Source organism: Triticum aestivum, chromosome 6B, assembly GCF_018294505.1.
Source record: "Triticum aestivum cultivar Chinese Spring chromosome 6B, IWGSC CS RefSeq v2.1, whole genome shotgun sequence".
Classification (NCBI taxonomy): domain Eukaryota; kingdom Viridiplantae; phylum Streptophyta; class Magnoliopsida; order Poales; family Poaceae; genus Triticum; species Triticum aestivum.
In genome coordinates this window covers 45,297,943-45,317,534 of record NC_057810.1, presented here as the reverse complement: position 1 = coordinate 45,317,534, position 19,592 = coordinate 45,297,943, and the positions used below count along the sequence as shown (strand labels likewise).

At 44.4% G+C, this 19,592-nt stretch overlaps 1 pseudogene; it reads right to left on the bottom strand.

The window, feature by feature from the left end:
• LOC123138756 (uncharacterized) overlaps positions 1-19,592 on the bottom strand; it is a 53,596-nt pseudogene that overhangs the window by 26,805 nt on the left and 7,199 nt on the right.

The window sequence follows — 19,592 nt, the reverse complement described above, 5'->3', positions numbered from 1 at the left end:
AACACCTGGCAATTCCTCTAGGAAGACATCCGGAAAGTCACGGACTACCGGAACGTCCTCAAGGTCTGGCAAAGGGCTGGCGTTAAGAGAATATAACTGTCGCTTGGCTATTCGGGTCAAGACATTGACTATCTTCCCCGAGGGATCGGTGAGTTGAACAGTCCTAGAGAAGCAATCAATTTGGGCATGATGAGCTGACATCCAGTCCATACCCAAGATGATATTAATATCCGAAGATTTAAGGGCTATCAAAGATGCGAGAAAAACAAGTCTGTCGACTTGGATTTCGTTTCCATGGCTTACTCTAGAAGTTTGCCATTTGGATCCCGGAGTTTGAATTACCATAGAGGATGGCATGTCACAGAATGCGGTGTTATGCAAGCGAGCATAGTTCTCGGATATGAATGAATGAGATGCTCCTGTATCGAAAAGAACAGATGCCGGGTGGCAATTAACAAGGAGCGTACCGAGAACGACGTTGGGATCCTCTTGAGCTTCTTCGGCAGAGATACAGTTGACATGGCCACGTGTAGCGGTGGCCGGCTTGGCGTGGAACACTTTTCCTGTCGGCTTGCCACGGCCAACAGCTTTAGCAGATTGGTTGGGGTTGGTCTGCGGACACTCGCGCATATAGTGGCCAGATTCCCCACACTTAAAGCAAGTCACAGAACTGGTACGTCGAGGAGCATTGTTGGTTGGACCACCATAGGGCTTGGCTGGTGCAGACTGTTGAACGGGGCGAGGCGCCTGGAAGGATGGCCTCGGTGTGAACCTGGGTGGCAGGGCAGTGTTGGGCACCCACACGCGGCGCTTCTGGGGACCAGCACCGGATGAGGAACCCACGTCACGGCCATGCTTGCGTGTTGCGTCATAATCAGTCTGACCAGTCTCAGCACTGATGGCCTTGTTAACAAGCTTCTGAAAAGATGTGCACTCATGCAGACGGAGGTCGCGGCGAAGCTCAGGACTAAGTCCCTTACGGAACCTTGCTTGCTTCTTAGCATCAATAGAAACTTCCTCAGTTGCATATCGTGTGAGGTTACCAAACTCCCTGCTATAAGCATCCACAGAGAGTCGGCCTTGGGTGAAACTGCAAAATTCCTCACGTTTACGGTCCATGAGACCCTCCGGAATGTGATGTTCACGGAAAGCCTCGCTGAATTCAGCCCAAGTAGTGACATGGCCCGCTGGGCGCATAGCTCCATAATTCTCCCACCAGAGACTGGCGGGGCCTTCAAGATGATATGCAGCAAAGGTGACCTTGTCAGCCTCGGCTACTAGCGCGGAGCGCAGTTTGTGAGAAATACTGCGAAGCCAGTCATCAGCGTCGAGAGGCTCGACGGAGTGGTGGAACGTGGGAGGATGTAACTTGATGAAATCACTGAGTGACACCACGTTAGTCTTCTGATGGTGTGCTGTGTTCTGTTCAATACGCTCCAACAAACGGTTGGTCTCCCGCTTGTTTCTTTCAGCTTCCATCATAACCTCGGCTAGGGAAGGAGGATGAGGCAGATTTGCATTCCTGACTTCACTGCCTTCGGCGTGCTCTTGAGGAGCAGGGTTATTGCGCGTGTTGACCATCCTAGGTAAACAAGACAATGATTTAGTCAGAATGATAAGATTCTGACACAGGATACAGAATGTAAAGAATAACTCGGAATGCAAGATGATCATCCGTATGACATGGTAGATACAGAAACTGCTTCTTTATTCCATCGTCATACACACCATACAAGGTTTAGTACAAGACCAAACAAGGTACTATTACGGTGAAAAGAGGATTACATCTCATCGGAGGCATCCCAAGCTCCTATAAGATATTTTTCTACACCTCCGAAAGGCGGTACAAACTAGGTCATATCCCACGAGTCATGCAGGACGACAGACGACACAGCTAGTACGAACTAGTGATACTACCACTAACTCAGACCGATCCGTAGTAGTCCTCGTAGAAGTCACCTCCATAGCCTGGAAGCTCAACATGATCATCCGGGAACAGACGATCCCGCGGAGCTTGAGGACCATAGGGGCTAGGCTGAGGTCTTGGACCAACAGACGGTGGCCTGCGGGGACCGCGAGGTCGGGTGATGCCTCCTACATCACGCCAACCCATCACGTCTGGCAGAGCAGATCTCACAGGATAGAGATCGCGCATATCCGAATATCCAGCTTGCACCGCCGGTGCAAACCGAGTCAACGTGGCCCAATGGTCAGCATGGGTATTGAAGAGCTCTAGCCTCAAGGCCCGATTTTCACGATCCTTATCCTCGAGCATCTCAGCAGTGGTGCGAGTCCGTGAATCCTCCTGAGTGGGGTCAGCATAGATAGCCTGGAGATACCCTTGTGCTCCCGGAAGTGATCCTGGCATATACCGGAAATCAGAGTCCCGAAATAGGCCAGACCTGACTCGCATGATGGTCATCATAGAGTAGGCGACGTCCTGCACAGCCATCTCAATAGTAACCCCGAGTCCATAGGAGCAGTGAAGGGGCTCGGTGGATCCAGGATAAGATGGAAATATCCTGACAGTACAGAGATACTGGCTTTGATTAAAGTCTCGAAATTGCTCTTCGACCGTGTACTCGGGATACCAACGGTATCCAGCCTCAGTCATTACCCTGACCAACATGGCGGTATGGCCGGGTACATCTAGGCATCGAGTCAGGCGAACCACTTGATTGAGGTCGCGAGTGGCCATCTGAAAGCACAACCATAATGCAAAGGCATTAGAATTTCTAGCAAAATTTCGGCAGCATAACAGCTATAAATGCTCAAGAAGGATTTTGAGACATTTGACAAAGGATTTCATACACACTCAACATCATCATATCAAAGTTCTGAGTCCATCCTAACAACATAATGTGGTAGTAGAACTGAACTAGGCTTATATCCATCAAACCTATAAGGTACTACTGATTAGTAACACGTGATCCTGATAGAGAGAATAGATCCTAATTCCTTAACCCCCGGTGGAAGAATAGACTGACTCAAATCAGAATGTCATAAGATAAAGGAGTAAAAAGAGCCTTACGTTCCAACCCACAAACAATTCCCCTACATATAACTAAAGAATTTCTAGACTCAACATCGACCAGTTTGGCTTGGAGAACCTACAGGCAGTCCGGCTCTGATACCAACGCTGTGAGGACCCCGACTCGATGTCACATCGATCTAGCCTGTAACACCTCATATCACTTTGCGGCCTCACGCACGGTATCCCCACGGGTGTCGCCTTACCTTTGCCCGGGACCGTTTGCGCCTTTTGGCTCACGTATATGATAGTGTCGCTAGCATCCATATGATAAGGAGCCCGGGCTGACATGACTAGTCGTAAACCCAAAGTGGCACAGACTTACAGGGACAGGCATCCATGACCCAGCTTCGAACGTGTCGGTCATCAGCAAGTGGGTCCGGGCTGTAGCACTGGGCTAGCAGGACTCCGGTAAACCGGGCTGTAGCGGGCTAACAGGACTCCGGTACTCAATGCGTGACATTTCCCCGAAGGGACAGACACCGGAACGAAGAAGGACACATGCCGGCCAGCCTAAGTGTTCCAGAGCAGTAGCAAGCTACCATGGCTCAGCGGTAACACTAGGAGACATTTCCTGGTAAGAGAGGCTACTAAAGATAAACAACTAGACAGTTAGATCCCACACATACCAAGCATTTCAATAACATACACACAGTATGCTCGATATGTGCAAATACAACATGGTATCACAACATGACTCTACGACACAAGTACTTTATTTAAGGCTCAGAGAGCCATACATAACATACACATAGGTACGGGTCACACGACCCAGCATTCAAGTCATACAGTCATACAAACCAGCAGCGGAAGTAGCTTGTCTGAGTACAGACAACTAGTAAAATAAAAAGAGGCTTGGGAAGCCTAGCTATACTACGTGGTCCTTCACAAGCTCAGGATCACCACCTGGGCCTTAGCCTACTCATTGATGTCAACGTCTACGAAGAACCCATCAGAAGGGGTTGCAGCGTCTTCTGTAAAAATGTAAATTATAGCAACATGAGTACAAAGGTACTCAGCAAGACTTACATCAGATCCTACATACATGCACATTATCAAGAAGGGTTGGTGGAGTTGTTGCAGCAAGCCAGCTTTGACTCTTGGCTAGGCTATCCTACGAGACTCCAACTTGAAATGGTTTTGCGCACACGAGTCCACTACTCACCACTTCAATACACTACCGAGGATCCACCTCCGTCTTCCTACGGAAGAGCCATCCTCGGCACTCACACTTATCTTGAGGCTTTTAGTAGTTTCCATTTACTTGTCTATGAACTGTATAGGCAACCAAGTAGTCCTTTACCGCGGACGCGGCTATTCGAATAGATCATGTTAACCCTGCAGGGGTGTACTTCTTCATACATGTTTCCACCACTTAGCGTCTGCACACGACATGTGCTCGGCAGACTTCAAGCGAAAACCAACGTGGGTGTAGACCACGACCTACCTAAACACCTAAGTCTCTAGTCCAGGTTTATCGCCTATTCGGGTTCCATCCATGAGGAGACCCGGCCGAGGTTTCGCTCACAGCCCCAAACGATGTGAACAGGGTTCCCGAGATACCTAACGGGTATTCGGTACACCGTGCCACGTACCTACCGCATCACAGCCCACCCATACGGTCAGCGCTGTCCACGGCCTCCAGTAGGCTACAAACACCAGAAACTACTTGCAACTCCTGGACAGAGAACTATGGTGGATAAGAAGTTGAGCGGGGTCATATTTCAGGGCCCAATGCATGGTAGTAGCTGTATCTTAAATCACACATACAGATCTCAGTGCTTAAGGTCGGCTTCAATGAAACAACCCACCATGTACTCCTACATGGCCTCTCATCGATACCTTTACCAAATCGTGTTCACCACACCACTCTCATTACCGACATAATCATTTCACTCTAGCCCATCACCCAGATGAACCAGACCTGACACGACTCTAAGCATAGCAGGCATAGCAATGTAGGAACAACACATACATATGGCTCAAACAACTAATACACATGCTAGTGGGTTTCATCTAGTTAGTGTGGCAATGACAGGTCATGCAGAGGAAGTGGGTTCAACTACCGTAACACACAACAGTTTGAACGCGTTGTCTTAATGCAGTAAAAGAGAGCAGGAGCGAGAACATGGGATTGTATCGATATGATCAAATGGTTGGTTGCTTGCCTGATGGTTCGATGCACTGATACGGTTCTTCGTTAGGGTAATCACGGTACTCCTCGGAGGCAGAACCTGCCGCAAAGAACACCGATACACAACCATCACCAAACAATGTGCAACAATATGATGCATGCATGAAACATGGCAATATGAGTGTGTTGGGCTAATGCAACTAAGACCAGAAGGGTTTGAACCAATCTGAACCAAAGATTCAAATTTCAAACTCATACATGGCCCTTTAAAGTGTTTTACCTTGTTCTGCATTAAACATCAAGTTAACTTGTTTAATCATGCATGAAAATAGTACATATGGATAGATTGGATTTTTCTGATCATTTTTCATATATAATTTGTCTGATTTGGAGTTACAGATTAAAAGTTATGAATTTTTGAAATTTAAACTATATTCTGGAATTTCCTATATTAGATTAAATCCAGAAAATCAATTACTGCGTCAGCCTGACGTCAGTGTGACATCAGCAGGTCAACGGGACACGCTCCGGGTCAAACCTGACAGTGGGTCCCGCGTGTCAGTGTGATTAGTTAAACTAAAATTAATTTAAACTAATCCTAATTAGTTAACAGGGCTGGGCCCCACCTTTCATTGACTCAGGGGAGTCAACCAGGGCCCACCCGTGGTCAAACCCTGGTCAGCTGCACCGGCGTTTAGCCGCCGGCGAGCCCGACGCGGCGGCGGAAGTGGTTTTTGCCGTTCCGGCAACCAAACGAGCCGCGGAGGCCACCGGAGAGGAGTTGAGGACGAACCGCAGCTCTTGGTGGAGTCCGTTGGGGTCGGGGTGGCTGGAGTTGGCGCCGGCAATGACTTTGGCGGCCACCGGAGTTCGGCCGAAGTCGAACTTGACGCAAGAGGGGTCGGTGAGGTGCGGGGAGTAGCTAGTTAGGTGCTACGTGACGCGGTGAGCATGATGGACACTGTGGAGTGGCCGGAAGATGACCGGGAGCACGTCGGCGACGAGCTCCACGGTGGTGGGTGTGGTTGAGCTCTGGGAGGTCGCTACACGGCTAGGGAACGAGAGAGGGAGGGTAGGAGGGGTAGCTAGGCTCACAGCGCACCCGTAGAGGCCACCGGCGGGGTCGGGGACGAGCTAAGGCGGCGACGGTGTTGAAGGGGATCTCTGGTGACGGTGGTTTGGGCGAGGTCGTTGCGGTGGACTCGGGCGTTGCGAGCGCGCGGGGCTCGGCTTGCTCGATGAAGTGGACAACGGCGGAGCTCCTGGACACGACGAGAGGACGCACGGGCGGCGGGGAGCGCGGCTACGACGTAGGCACGGCGGCGGTAGCGTCGGCCATGGCTGGGGGGGCGCGAGGGGGAGGAGCTGGAGAGGAGAGGGGGTGTCTGGGGGGTTCGGGGAAGAGAGGGGGAGCGATCCACGACGTCACCAGGCGAGGGGAGCGGCGAGGCGGCAAGCAGGTGCGTGGCGCGCGCTGCGGTCGCCGTCGGCCACCTGCCTACCTGCCTGGCCGGCAAGCAGCTCGCTGGAGCGGCGCTGGGCTGGGCCGGCAGGTGGGCCGGTTGCTGGCGCCAGGTAAGTTTTTCTATTTTTTTCTGTTTTTTGTTTTTTTTTAATACTTCTGCAACTTTGTTGAATTAATAAAAATACCTAGGCAACTCCTAAAATCACCAAGCTACTCCTGGTCCATAGATGGATTATTTCCAACATGAAATATTTTAGTTTGGAGATATTTGAGCATTTAATTATTTTACATAATTTTAAATGCCCAAATTCAAATATTTATGATTTAATTCAAAAACCCTGAGATGGCCTAGGAAAATGTCCATCACTTCTGGCAGAGGTTCTGAACCAAGACAAAAATGATGGGCATTTTAGAAGGGCATTTCAGGTTCATTGAAAAAGTTTTTAGTAAACCCTAGTTGGTTTCAGAGGGGCTGGGGGTTCTGTCATCCCCATTTCAGGTTTCTGATGAAAGAATAAACATGATGCAACACTCTAATGCATGAACTAGCTAGGGTGTGACATAAGGTCAAGGTATAACTCCAAGTCGTCCTGTTTACCGAAGATCACGGCTATTCGAATAGATTAACTTCCCTGCAGGGGTGCACCACATAACCCAACACGCTTGATCCCATTTGGCCGAACACACTTTCCTGGGTCATGCCCGACCGTGGAAGATCAACACGTTGCAACCCCACCTAGGCACAACAGAGAGGCCAGCACGCCAGTCTAAACCTAAGCGCACAGGGGTCTGGGCCCATCGCCCATAGCACACCTGCACGTTGCAAGGGCGGCCGAAAGCAGAACTAGCACCCTTAATACAAGAGTAGGCTTACGTTCCAATCCGGCGCGCGCCGCTCAGTCGCTGGCGTCATGAAGGCTTCGGCTGATACCACGACGCCGGGATACCCATAACTACTCCCGTGTAGATGGTTAGTGCGTATAGACCAAATAGCCAGACTCAGATCAAATACCAAGATCTCGTTAAGCGTGTTAAGTATCCGCGAACGCTGACCAGGGCCAGGCCCACCTCTCTCCTAGGCGGTCTCAACCTGCCCTGTCGCTCCGCCACAAAGTAACAGTCGGGGGCCGTCTAGAACCCAGGCCCACCTCTACCGGGATGGAGCCACCTATCCTTTCAGCCCCCTCATCAGAATCACTTGCGGGTACTCCTCGAGCTGACCCGACTTTAGTCACCACCTGTATAGTATGAATGTATGTATAGTATATACCCGTGATCACCTCCCGAGTGATCACGGCCCAATAGTATAGCAAGGCAGACTAACAAGGATGTAGGGCCAATGATGATAAACTAGCATCCTATACTAAGTATTTAGGATTGCAGGTAAGGTATCCACCGATGTAGCAACAATGTCAGGCTATGCATCAGAATAGGATTAACGGAAAGCAGTAACATGCTGCACTACTCTAATGCAAGCAGTATAGAGAAGAATAGGCGATATCTGGTGATCAAGGGGGGGGGGCTTGCCTGGTTGCTCTGGCAAGAAGGACGAGTCACCAACACCGTAGTCGAACTGGGGGTCGCCGGCAGTCTCGGGGTCTATCGGAAAGAAGTAACGGAGAGGGAACACAATAAATAACAGAGCAATCAAAGTACCACAAAGCATAACAAGACAATACGCGGTGTTCGGTGTGCCCTAACGGGAAAGTATTCCCGGTGTTTCGTGTTTCCGGACAGATGAACCGGACGGGAAAGTTGCGTGTTTTCTATGCTAGGGATGTGTGGCGGACGAACGGGTTGCGTATCTGGATTCGTCTCGTCGTTCTGAGCAACTTTCATGTAGAAAGTATTTTCATCCGAGTTATGGATTAAAAGATATGATTTTCTAAAGATTTAAACCATTTTAATAATTTAGTTAATTATTTAAATCGAGCATTATCCAGAATAGTTAATGATGATGTCAGCATGACATCAAAGTGATGTCAGCATGTCAACTGGTCGGTTGACCAGTGAAACCAGACAGGTGGGTCCAATGGGACCCACATGTCATTGACAGGGTACTAACAGAGTTTTAAAACTAACTAAATAGGCTAATTAGTGGGTGGGGCCCGGTAGTCAGTTAGAGATTAGTGTTTACTTAACTATTTAATTAATTAGCAAGTTATCTATTTATTTTTATTCATTTATGACATGGGGCCCGCATGTCAGTGGCAGTAGCTGCCACGTCAGCAGTTGACTGGGTCAACCCAGTCAACTAGGACCCGCAGGGCCCACTGGCAGTGGCTCTGGGGTGGCCCCAGGCCAACCACGTAGGCGGCGGCCGGCGTTTGGCCGCCGGCGACGTCAGAACGCGGCGGGGGCACCCGGGCCTCGTCGGGATTTCACTACACGGCGCCGTTCGGCGCGCAGCTTGGTCTAATCGAACGGCCACTCGATGCCGCGTCGAGTGGGAGTGGTGGTATGGCCGGACTTGGCCGGAACCGGCACCGGCGACGAGCAGAGGCGGCAGCGTCGTTCGGGACATCATCAGGATCGCACTAGGAAGCACTAAACCGCGCGCAACAACTTGCGTTCGAACCGCAGAGGCATTCCGCGTCGTTTGGCGGTGGCGCTGGACCAAATGGTTGCCGGAAACACGACCGGCGATGAGCTTTGGCGGCAGCGCGCTCGGGACGTCGATGCAAACTACGCTAGGAGGCACGGGGAGGTGTGTGCGTGTGTGCGTTGGGTTCCTGAAAGCACAAGGAACACGATGTCGTGCTCACGCGAGCACGACGGAGATCATGGCCACGGCGGCGAGGCGATCCGCGGCGACGTGCTCACGGCAACGGCGACGGGGCAGCTACGGTGCACGAGGGGGCTAACAAAGATGGCCGAGAGATGGGGAGCTCACCGTGCGGCACGCAAGATGGCCCTTGGGTGGCTTAGTAGCTGCAGAAGGCGTCGCTGGAGTTGGTGAAGAACGCTGCAGCCGGAGATGTGGACGAAGGGGATCCGGTGATTCGGGGCTCCCCCGCTCCAGCTGAGGCCTCCGATGGACGAGGAAGACGATGGAAGCGTCGACTGACATGCAGGCACGGCGAGGCTATGGCTGTGGCCGCGCGATTCACGGCGGCGGTCCATGGCGGTGTTCGGGCGTGGTGGGGGAACATGGAGGAGAGCGCGGTGGATCTCGAGGGGAGAGGGAGAGGCGGAGTAAATTTCTGCGGGGGGAGGGGATCTGACGAGGGCGAGAGGGGGGCCGTGGCGGCCTTATCCACTCGTCGTCGCCGGCGAGAGGGTGCGGCGGGGACGCGCCCCTGTTCCGACCCCGGTCGGGGGAACAAGGAAGGGAGGCGACAGGGGAAGGCGGGCCGGTTCGGCCGGATGGGCCAGGTGGGCCGGCCTGGCTGGTTGCGGTCCTGGGGGCAGGGCCTGTGGCGTGCGGGTGGGTTGGTGGCCAGCTGGGCCAGTCGGCCCAGTGGGGGGGTCTTTCTCCCTTTTTTGTATTTATTTGTTTTCTATTTATTAGTTTTCTATTTTATTTTGTATATATTTTGTTTTATAAAATATACAAGTAGTATCTAAATTAGTGTTACAAAATACCCCATGCCACAAAAAGTTTGGTGACAAAATAAAATAGTTTAGTAATTTATTAATTGTAAAAGGCATTTAATTAATTGCTTTTGCTACTGTTTAAATCCTTATAGTTCATTTAAGCATTTTATAAAAGCTTGGTTTCTCCACCATAATTGCTTACGATTTATTTGAAACAACCCGAACATTTTAGTTTTAATTTTTAGCAAACATTTGTTGTTTGCTTTTCTTTTGAATTTGAATTTGAATCGGTTTGAATCATCACGAGGTTAACAATAGTGACCGTGGTGACGTGGCATCATTAGCGTGGGATTACTGTAGCTTAATTATCCGGTCGTCACAGGTGGCATTCGTTAGTTACTCGGCTCTTTGCCGTCCGGCCCTCTTTGCCGTCCGCCGTTATCTCTCTTTGTCGTCTGCTAGCGGACAGCAAAGTGGTGGGGCGTTATGTTTTTTTAAACGGGCAGTTGCGTGGGGGCCACCTCCCTCTTTGCCGTCAGCTGGCGGACGGCAAAGATTCTTTGTCGTTAGCTGGCGGACGGCAAAGAAATGGCGCATGACAAAGAGCTTCTTTGTCGTCTGCCATTTCTTTGTCGTCTGCTTTTCAGTAGCTGATGGCAAAGAGCTTCTTTGCCGTCCGCTAGTGTCATAAGAAAAATACCAAATGGTAGTATGGTTTGTCCTCGTATGCTATAGCACACTAGTAGTAAAGAAATTGCTCACTATTTTTTCATTGAAAAAAGACATGATCGTCAGGTCTAAAAGATGGAAACAATATGTGGTATTTAGTTCTCTAAAAGCACCAGAAATGCATTGACTATTTATATTGGACATGAAAATACTAGAGAAAAGATTACAACCTATACTTGACATTTAAGGAGTAAGTTGTGGTTGGCATTACATTGTGACTATTATTTAGAGAGAGGTATCAGTGCCAAACTACTATAAAACAAGGAACCCAAGGATCGAAGGTAATTAGTGTTGTGGCTTTCCAATAACGTATGTATGTTTGTGCTTTTCACTCTTCTAGCATAGTGGCCCGCCCGATGTGCGGGCTAGAATTTTATAAAGTTGTACCATGAACACATATTATTTGATTTGTCTAAGACAACTTCCATCCAAATGTGATCACATTCTCAAATATGCGCCTTTGGCAAACATAGTTTTGTCTTAGGCATGTTTGATGCACGGGGATCATCATTATCCCTTGTTAACTTATTATGAAATTACAATGTCGTATTAGGTTACTATTATTCTCATTGTAAAAAATGTATGTTTTCCATATATTTTTACCTTATTTTTGTGTTATATACTAATTAAACAAACATGAAATGATACAACTTTTTTTAATTGCGTTTTGAATCTTTTCTGTGTATATGATTTTTAATTCATAAATTTTTGGTAAAATGATGTCAATTATATTCTGAGATATTAGTTATATTTTGCATGGGCATCGATTCTCAAGAGACGGTTTTGCTAGGATAAATTCACTCATGCTATTGAAAGTGGACTTGACACACTTGAAATTTCCTTCATTTAGTTTGGCGTTGTCCATTTTCATGAATTTTATTTATCAGTAATGACAATAGATAATGATTTATAGTGAATGAATGAACCATACTGAGAATTCTTTCAAGAAGATTAGTTATGTTTTGTGCATGACAATTAGCAAGAGCTCAACTGTGAAAGTGAACATCTACTTGACTCGATGTGAAATATTAAACTAACACATAACTAAATTTGGCTAAGACATGATAAACATGCAGAAAAACGATGGACATCAATAGGGGTTGCTTTTCTAATGTCCAATATTAGTTGGCCTTTAGATAAATTTGTCCATGTTGGTGGTCCGTGCTATGGTTCTCTAGGCGGAAGGAACCAAACATGGGAAAGCTCGATAGTTTCTTCGTACTCTATCACATACTTTGATGGTTTCACGCTCACATAAGGTTCTTCAATGGTTTTAGTGTTACTATTCAATAGATTCTTTTTGTCAAGCAAAGAATAACCACACCATTGAATTCTTGTAAATAGTTAGATAATAAAGGAAGAATTTTTTTTACTATGCATTTTTTTCTTTGTTTTCTCCCTAGTAATACTAACATTATTGAATTATTTACATTTCACTTGTTTAATTCTAGGGGAAATGCCATCTTTTGTTATGAAATAATAAGATGTTATGGTCATATATAAATATTTATTAGTTAAAATACTTCAAGAAATATGTTTTGGTAAAACTTGCTGAGAAGATGCTCTCTGCAGGACATATATTTGGAACATATTTCATAAAAAATAGAGTTAGAAGGAAAATATATATGTAATAGCAGCTAGTCATACTTAGACATAGACATCATTTAGATTATAATCACAAAGAAACCAAGAGCCCCTTTTGTTGTGATTAGAAAATGGAGAAACATATCTCGTTTTGTTGGAGATTGACATGTTTTGACATTTGCCCCACTAATTAGTACCAATAGAAAATGTATGTGCTTTCCCTATACTATTATGAAAAGTGATGCCTCAAGGACCAAGATCATCTCACGTCCTACACTTCAACTTCAAGGCTTCAACCCCTATTATGTAAGGAAATGGAGATTTGACTGGATTGAGTAGTTAAACAGTTACATAACTTAGAAACACAATGAAAGCTTCTACCAATCAACATCCTAGTAAGGATATATTTTGGGTTGAGTGTATGTGTGGTGTGTGTGTGCATGGTTTTGTCCCAAAGGCCCACCCTTGTGTATATCTACTCATACCTGTAGGTTATAGCAAGAGGGCAAGAGAGTGTTACAGAATTTCCCCCAAGAAACAAAATTGTATGGTCCCTGTAAAAATATGGTATGACACCCAGGTTACAACTAAAGCCATTGCTAGCGGCAAGTGGAAAGTTGATTCTCGTAGTCGTAGTTGTGTGTGAAGAGAGGTTCTAGTGCTAGTGGAGATTCTGGAGTGAGGGTTAAATTTCATGGGAGAAGCTGCAATAGAGTTGTAGCCTTTAGGAGAGCGGAACTGGTGTGGAGCATGAGGGAGAACCTCTGGTGGTGGTCGTGGACTAGAGCAGAGAGAAGAGGTGCTTGTGGTCAGGAGCGTGGGGCAGCGCACCAAATTGGGCATTGAAGCTTTTGGCGTGCAACCACGGACCGAGGCCCCACCTTGTGGCTCATGCAGGATTTTTAGGTCGTGTGTGCTAGCGGCGTTGGTGTAGTAAGTACTATAGCAAACAAGCAGAGAAGAGTTGTGTTGCCTAAATCTGTTTTCCGACCGCTAATGTTGCTGTCTTATAGTGGATCCAAGGATAAGTTTTTTGCACGTTGTTGAAAGAAGGCAAATGCATGAGAAATTCTTGTAGGAGGTGTGGCTGGTGTTTGTGGTAGGGAGCAACATGGTGGATTCACGGCCTTGGTGTGCTAGTTGCGTTGAACCTAGTTGTTAATTGTTCTTGCTCAAGTAAGCTAAACAGAGAATATCTGGTAGGGAAAAAGAGAGGATGCATACTTCCTTGCTCTTGGTGTTTTCTAGTGAGACTGGGCAATGGGGGGAATTCAAAAATTGAGAAGCTAATTCAAAAACCCTAAAAAATGATAGAATCCCCAACCATAGCCCTATAACAGGGCGCAAAAATGCAATTGGATTCAAATTCGAGGCACCAAAAAGTGAATTTAAGGACAACAGCCTAAAATTTGTGCCCTAAAATACACCGCGGTTGTCATTTTGTGGGTTTTCTATTCTAGGGAAGTTTTTGGAGTAGTGTTTCTGGCACAAAGTGACGTAAAACAACCACTTTATTGAGGTCCTTCATGGTCCCATGTTTGGAGCAAATTTTGCGGCAGCAACCGAAGTGTTGTATATTTGTAGGATATGGCCGCTTGTGGCTGCCGTTATAGGGCGAGGCTTCGCTGAAATTGTCATAGAAAGGTTAGCACCGCTACACAGACTATCGTGTGTGCTTCCTGGCCAGGAGGTTATCAGAGGTGTTTAGGAGGCTCTATGCAGGAGGAATCGAGTGGGGTGTTGCCGGAATCAACGATTCCGTTGCGATGGAGGTACTGGCAGGAGATGAAGGAGACTGATTGGGATGCTTGAAAGCCTCATGTCATGGAAGGGGTCCATGGTGACTGTGCCAGGGACGTGCTAGTGTAGTTCCACATCAGGGTGCCATCATCTCGCTCAACCCAGTCCTAGTGGTTGTGCCCTATCAAGAAGGAGGAGGTTATAGGCCACCATCGCAAGTGTGGCACGGGCCTCTTGCTACAGAGGTAGGGTTGATAGAACCAACGACGAGGTGGGTAGGTGGAGTTCATTGATGGTTTTTAAATTTCATGATATGCTTTTGATTTGTCATTGATGATTTTAGAATTGAATTAAATGTTCATGATTGGCTCTTAATCCATCCTACATGTGCTAGAGTAAGCACGATGCGGTGTGTTTTATTCTCCAGATCTAATAGTTGAATTGGTTGCGTCTCCAGTGCTTGTTCTGTCACTAGAGGATATTGAACATAGGGAGGGTTCCCTAAAGAATGATGAGCCAATCTTTTGTAGCTAGGGTCAATGGTGTTCGATTTACGAGTAATGAATTCTCTCTTCAGAAACAAAGAAACAAAGCCATTCAGATGAAACATGTTGCCAGCATTAGTGTATTCATTGTGGACTGGTTGGTAGAATAGATCATTATAAGTGGCACAACATACAAGTTGGTGCGTATAATTCAAACATTTTCTAAATGGCTCTATCCCGTTGTACGTATATGACTAAAGGGCATATTGCTCCTTCAGTCTCATTTGAGTATATAAGGCGTGCATGCAATTTTAATAATACTCTATTTTTTGCTCTTATTTCTTTATTGTATTTTGAGACTGAATATTTTTCACTCATATCCAAGACACAAATACAAGGAAGCCACATCATTTTAGAAGCAACTATTGTAGCTAATAGTTCAATGGGAATTTTATTGCTCAACGCTCCATGATGTTTAAGCTAGTATTTAACAAATTGAAAGATGTTCCAAACATTCTCTTTCACTAGTGTTGTTCAATGAAGGTAGGCCATGCGGTGCCTGAGACCATCGCCTTGGGAACGACCATCAAACATATTGTGATAGGGTGGACACCACGCTTACTATCAGTGAGGGTGGAAAGAAGGATAAGAAGTGACATGGGTAGGGCGCCATATTGAAATAGATTATGTAGCCCCTTGGGAGTCTTGAGCCATGCTTACTAGGCTATGGGCAGGTTTTTCTCCCGTTGCAACGCACAAGAGTGTTTGCTAGTACAATTAAAGCACATGAGCTTGGGGAATCAAGTAGTATATTGTCTAACTAAGGGTTAGGACTCAAGTAATATAATTTAGCGTGTAACAAGATGGTAATGATAGATACCTATCACCCATCTGAGGGGATTATTTTTTTAGAAGTTGAGGGGGGTGTTGGGTTGAGTCTATGTGTGGGGTGTGTGTACGGGTTTGGAAGAAATTAAAGACCCACGCTTATGTATATCGACTCATACTTGTAGGCTATAGTTAGAGAACAAGAGAGTATTCCAGATGTTCACACAAGAGACAACAACATTTTAGTGCGAATAATGTAATATGAGTTACATCGTCATCCATGATGTTCGAATTAATGTGGTTGTAAATCTTATATATATTTGATAGTGTTACTATATTGTGGCAAAATCCTGATTCTGCACTCCAACCGTATTGTGCACCCAATCAACCAGAAAACATGCGCCCATCCTCGTACTCCTCTACACATTTGGTCGTAATAACCTATTTGGCATGTAGTAAAAAGTGTTAACGACATTACTATAGATGCATGGTCATATATTGATAGTGATAGCCCATGTGACATGTAGTAAAAAGTGTTAACTTCATTACTCGGATGCATGTCCATAAATTGGTAGTAATGTCTCATGTAACATATAGTAAAACTTATTGATTTCTTTACTGTGAAATCCTGTTCGAACCATCGGTTGTAAAGTCATATGTAACATGTAGTAAAAAATAATAATGTTTTTACTACATATGTAGGTTCTACTAAGTGATCTAGCATATGTGCCGACAAGCTAACAAATCCATGGACTAATTTTTTATTCATTCCGTAATATGCTTGTTGTTATGTAGTAGAAAAAATTGATTTCTTTACTACTTAATATGGCATTAAACTTGCTGGTAAAACGCTTTGCATTTTGTAGTAAATGTGGTAGCCACTTTTACATCTTAATTCTGGGTTTATGTTTGATCGTAATACACTTAGTTTCCAGTAGTAAAACTGATGAATATTTTTACCACCAGCTACTACAGGAGGGAGGTTTGCATTCTGTGGATCTGGTTGGCTGCCTAGTTACCGTGGGATTAAGCATATACATATAGGTATTCTAATACCTAAAACCATTTCAAGTAATTCAAATCAACCTGGAAAATGGGATATCTAAGGAAAATGTGGCCTAAGGAAAAAAATCCCTATTTCAACATAGCATTAGTGGTTTTTGCACTGAGGAATTATGAGAAAACATTGATTACGACCAATATATGATGTATCAAATGTTGCACAGGAACTAGTTGTTCTCAAAATTATCATCGGTTTAATAATGGGCCATAACAAAAGAAGAGTGCAACTAGAAACCATGTAGTAATAAATTCAAAAATTTAATTTTTGATGACACAGACTTAATATTCATTGTGGTTCTGATATTATTTTATTTGCCAATATTGACATTTGTCCTAACTCATCAAAATACACCTACATTAGAGAAAATCAACAATTATGTAAGCCAAAACAACGATCATTTTTACATATTTGTCGATTATCAAAACAAATTCTGCTACTTTTCTAAAGACACGACAATGAAGACATTATACTAAATCAATGATAATAATGATGTCAAAGAATATCACTTCAAAGCATAACCATGTACCTCATGTTCTACGATGAATTGTTTGTGGGAGTGAGTAGTGTGCATTCAGTAGTAACAATAAATGATTGTGCCTTTCAAAAAAGCAACAAAAAATAGCAGGTTAAGAGAAATAGGGGTGGCCTCCTCCAGATGCTATACACACTATAGTGTGCTATTTACATATGGTGTTTCAAAGTAATGCCATGTGTATCCTAAAATTAAAGGATATTAACAAGAATAAATGATATATTTCAATAATAAAGTACTAAAAAACTTTAATGTAGCCTAACATCAACAACCCATAAGGCAACAACATAGAAAAAATATAAAAATTTAGAATCAGGTGCCGCCGGGATCTCCATTACTAAAAAATAACCTCTCATTGCCGGATATTGAAGTACTTCATGTAGCTAGCCATTTGCCAAATGACGATCAATCAATTGAGTGCTAGGAGTTAAGATGGATAACTTGCAACATAATCAAAAACTAAGATCTAGCAAACATCATGATCCAACGCATACATCATGGATCTGCGAGCCCAAAGAACTTGCCTGGTGCCTCACTTGTTAGCGGCGCAGCTGGCTGCGACATGAGCCGCCGCAAACGGGAATGATTGACAGAGAACAGAGGAAGACCAGCGAGGAATGGAACTAGACAGCCCGAACAAGAGGAAGAAGAAGCCTCCTCCGCCGACGCACAGGTTCACGTGGTTGGGTGGAGAACAAAGTAGAGAGATGGGGACTGGAAGCGCTTGGTTGGATAGGGGATTCTCTATTTTTCCTGTTTGGGCTAGGTCATACTTGTGTCCTTGGGCTAATGGGTTTCCAAAAAAACACACTACAAGCTATACCATTTTAGCGCCATATAGCGTGTTATTTCGCGAATAGCCCCATCATAAGAAAAAAATGCCAAACTTTAGTGTGGACTCTCCTCGTATGCTATAGAGCGCTACTAGTAAAGAAATTGCGCACTATTTTTTCATTGAAAAAAGACATGATCGTCATGTCTGAAATATGGAAATAGTATGTGGTATTCAGTTCTCTAAAAGCACCAAAAATGCATTGACTATTTTTGTTGGCCATGAAAATACTCCAGAAAAGATTGTAACCTATACTTGAGATTTAAGGAGTAAGTTATGGTTGACATTAGCATTGTGACTATTATTCAGAGAGAGGGATGAGTGCCAAACTACTATAAAACAAGGAACCCGCGGATCGAAGGTAATTAGTGTTGTCGCTTTCCAATTACTTATGTATGTTTGTGCTTTTCACTGTACTAGCATAGTGTCCAACTCAATTTGCGGGCTCTAATGTTATAAAGTTGCATCATGAACACATATTATTTAATTTGTCTAAGGAAACTTGCATCCAAATGTGATCACATTTTCAAATATGCGCCTTTGGCGAACATATTTTTTTCTTAGGATTGTTTGACGCACGGGGATCATCATTATCCATTGTTAACTTATTATGAAGTTACAATGTTGTATTAGGTTACAATTAATCTAATTGTAGAAATTGTGTGTTTTCCATATATTTTTACCTTATTTTTGTGTTATATACTAATTAAACGAACTTGAAATGATAAAACTATTTTTAATTGTGGTTTAAATCTTTTCTGTGCATATGATTTTTAGTACATAAAATTCTTGGTAAAACGATGTCAATTATATTCTGAGGTATTAGTTATATTTTGCATGGGCATCGATTCTCAAGAGACGGTTTTGGTAGGATAAATTCACTCCAATGATATTGAAAGTGGACTTGACACACTTGAAATTTTCTTCAATTAATTTGGCATTGACCATTTTTGTGAATTTTTTAATCAGTAATGACAATTCTAGAAATAGTTATTGATCTATAGTGAATGAATGAAACATACTAGGAATTTTTTCAAGATGATTAGTTATGTTTTGGACATGACAATTAGCAATAGCTCAACTATGAAAGTGAAAATCTCCTTCACTTGATGTGAAATATTAAACTAACACTTAACTCAATCTAGCTAAAAATGTGTAATATGTAGAAAAAGGATGGACATCAATAGGGGTAGCTTGGCTAATGTCCAATGTTAGTTAGCCTTTAGATAAATTTTTCCATGTTTGTGGTTCAATCTATGGTTATCTAGAGCAAAGGGACCAAACATGGGAAAGCTATGATAGTTTCTTCATACTCTATCACATTCTTTGATGGTTTCACACTCCTCACATAAGCTTCTTCAGTGTTTTTTGTGTTACTATTCAATAGATTCTTTTTGTCGAGAAAATAATAACCACATCATTGAATTCCTGTAAATAGTTAGATAATAAAGGAAATATTTTTTTACTATGCATTTTTCCTTTGTTTTCTCCCTAGTAATACTAACATTATTGAATTCTTTCTATTTGACTTGTTTGTAGGGGAAATGCCATCTTTTGTTATGAAATAATAAGATGTTATGGTCCAATATAAATATTTATTAGTTAGACTACTTCAAGAAATATGGTATGGTA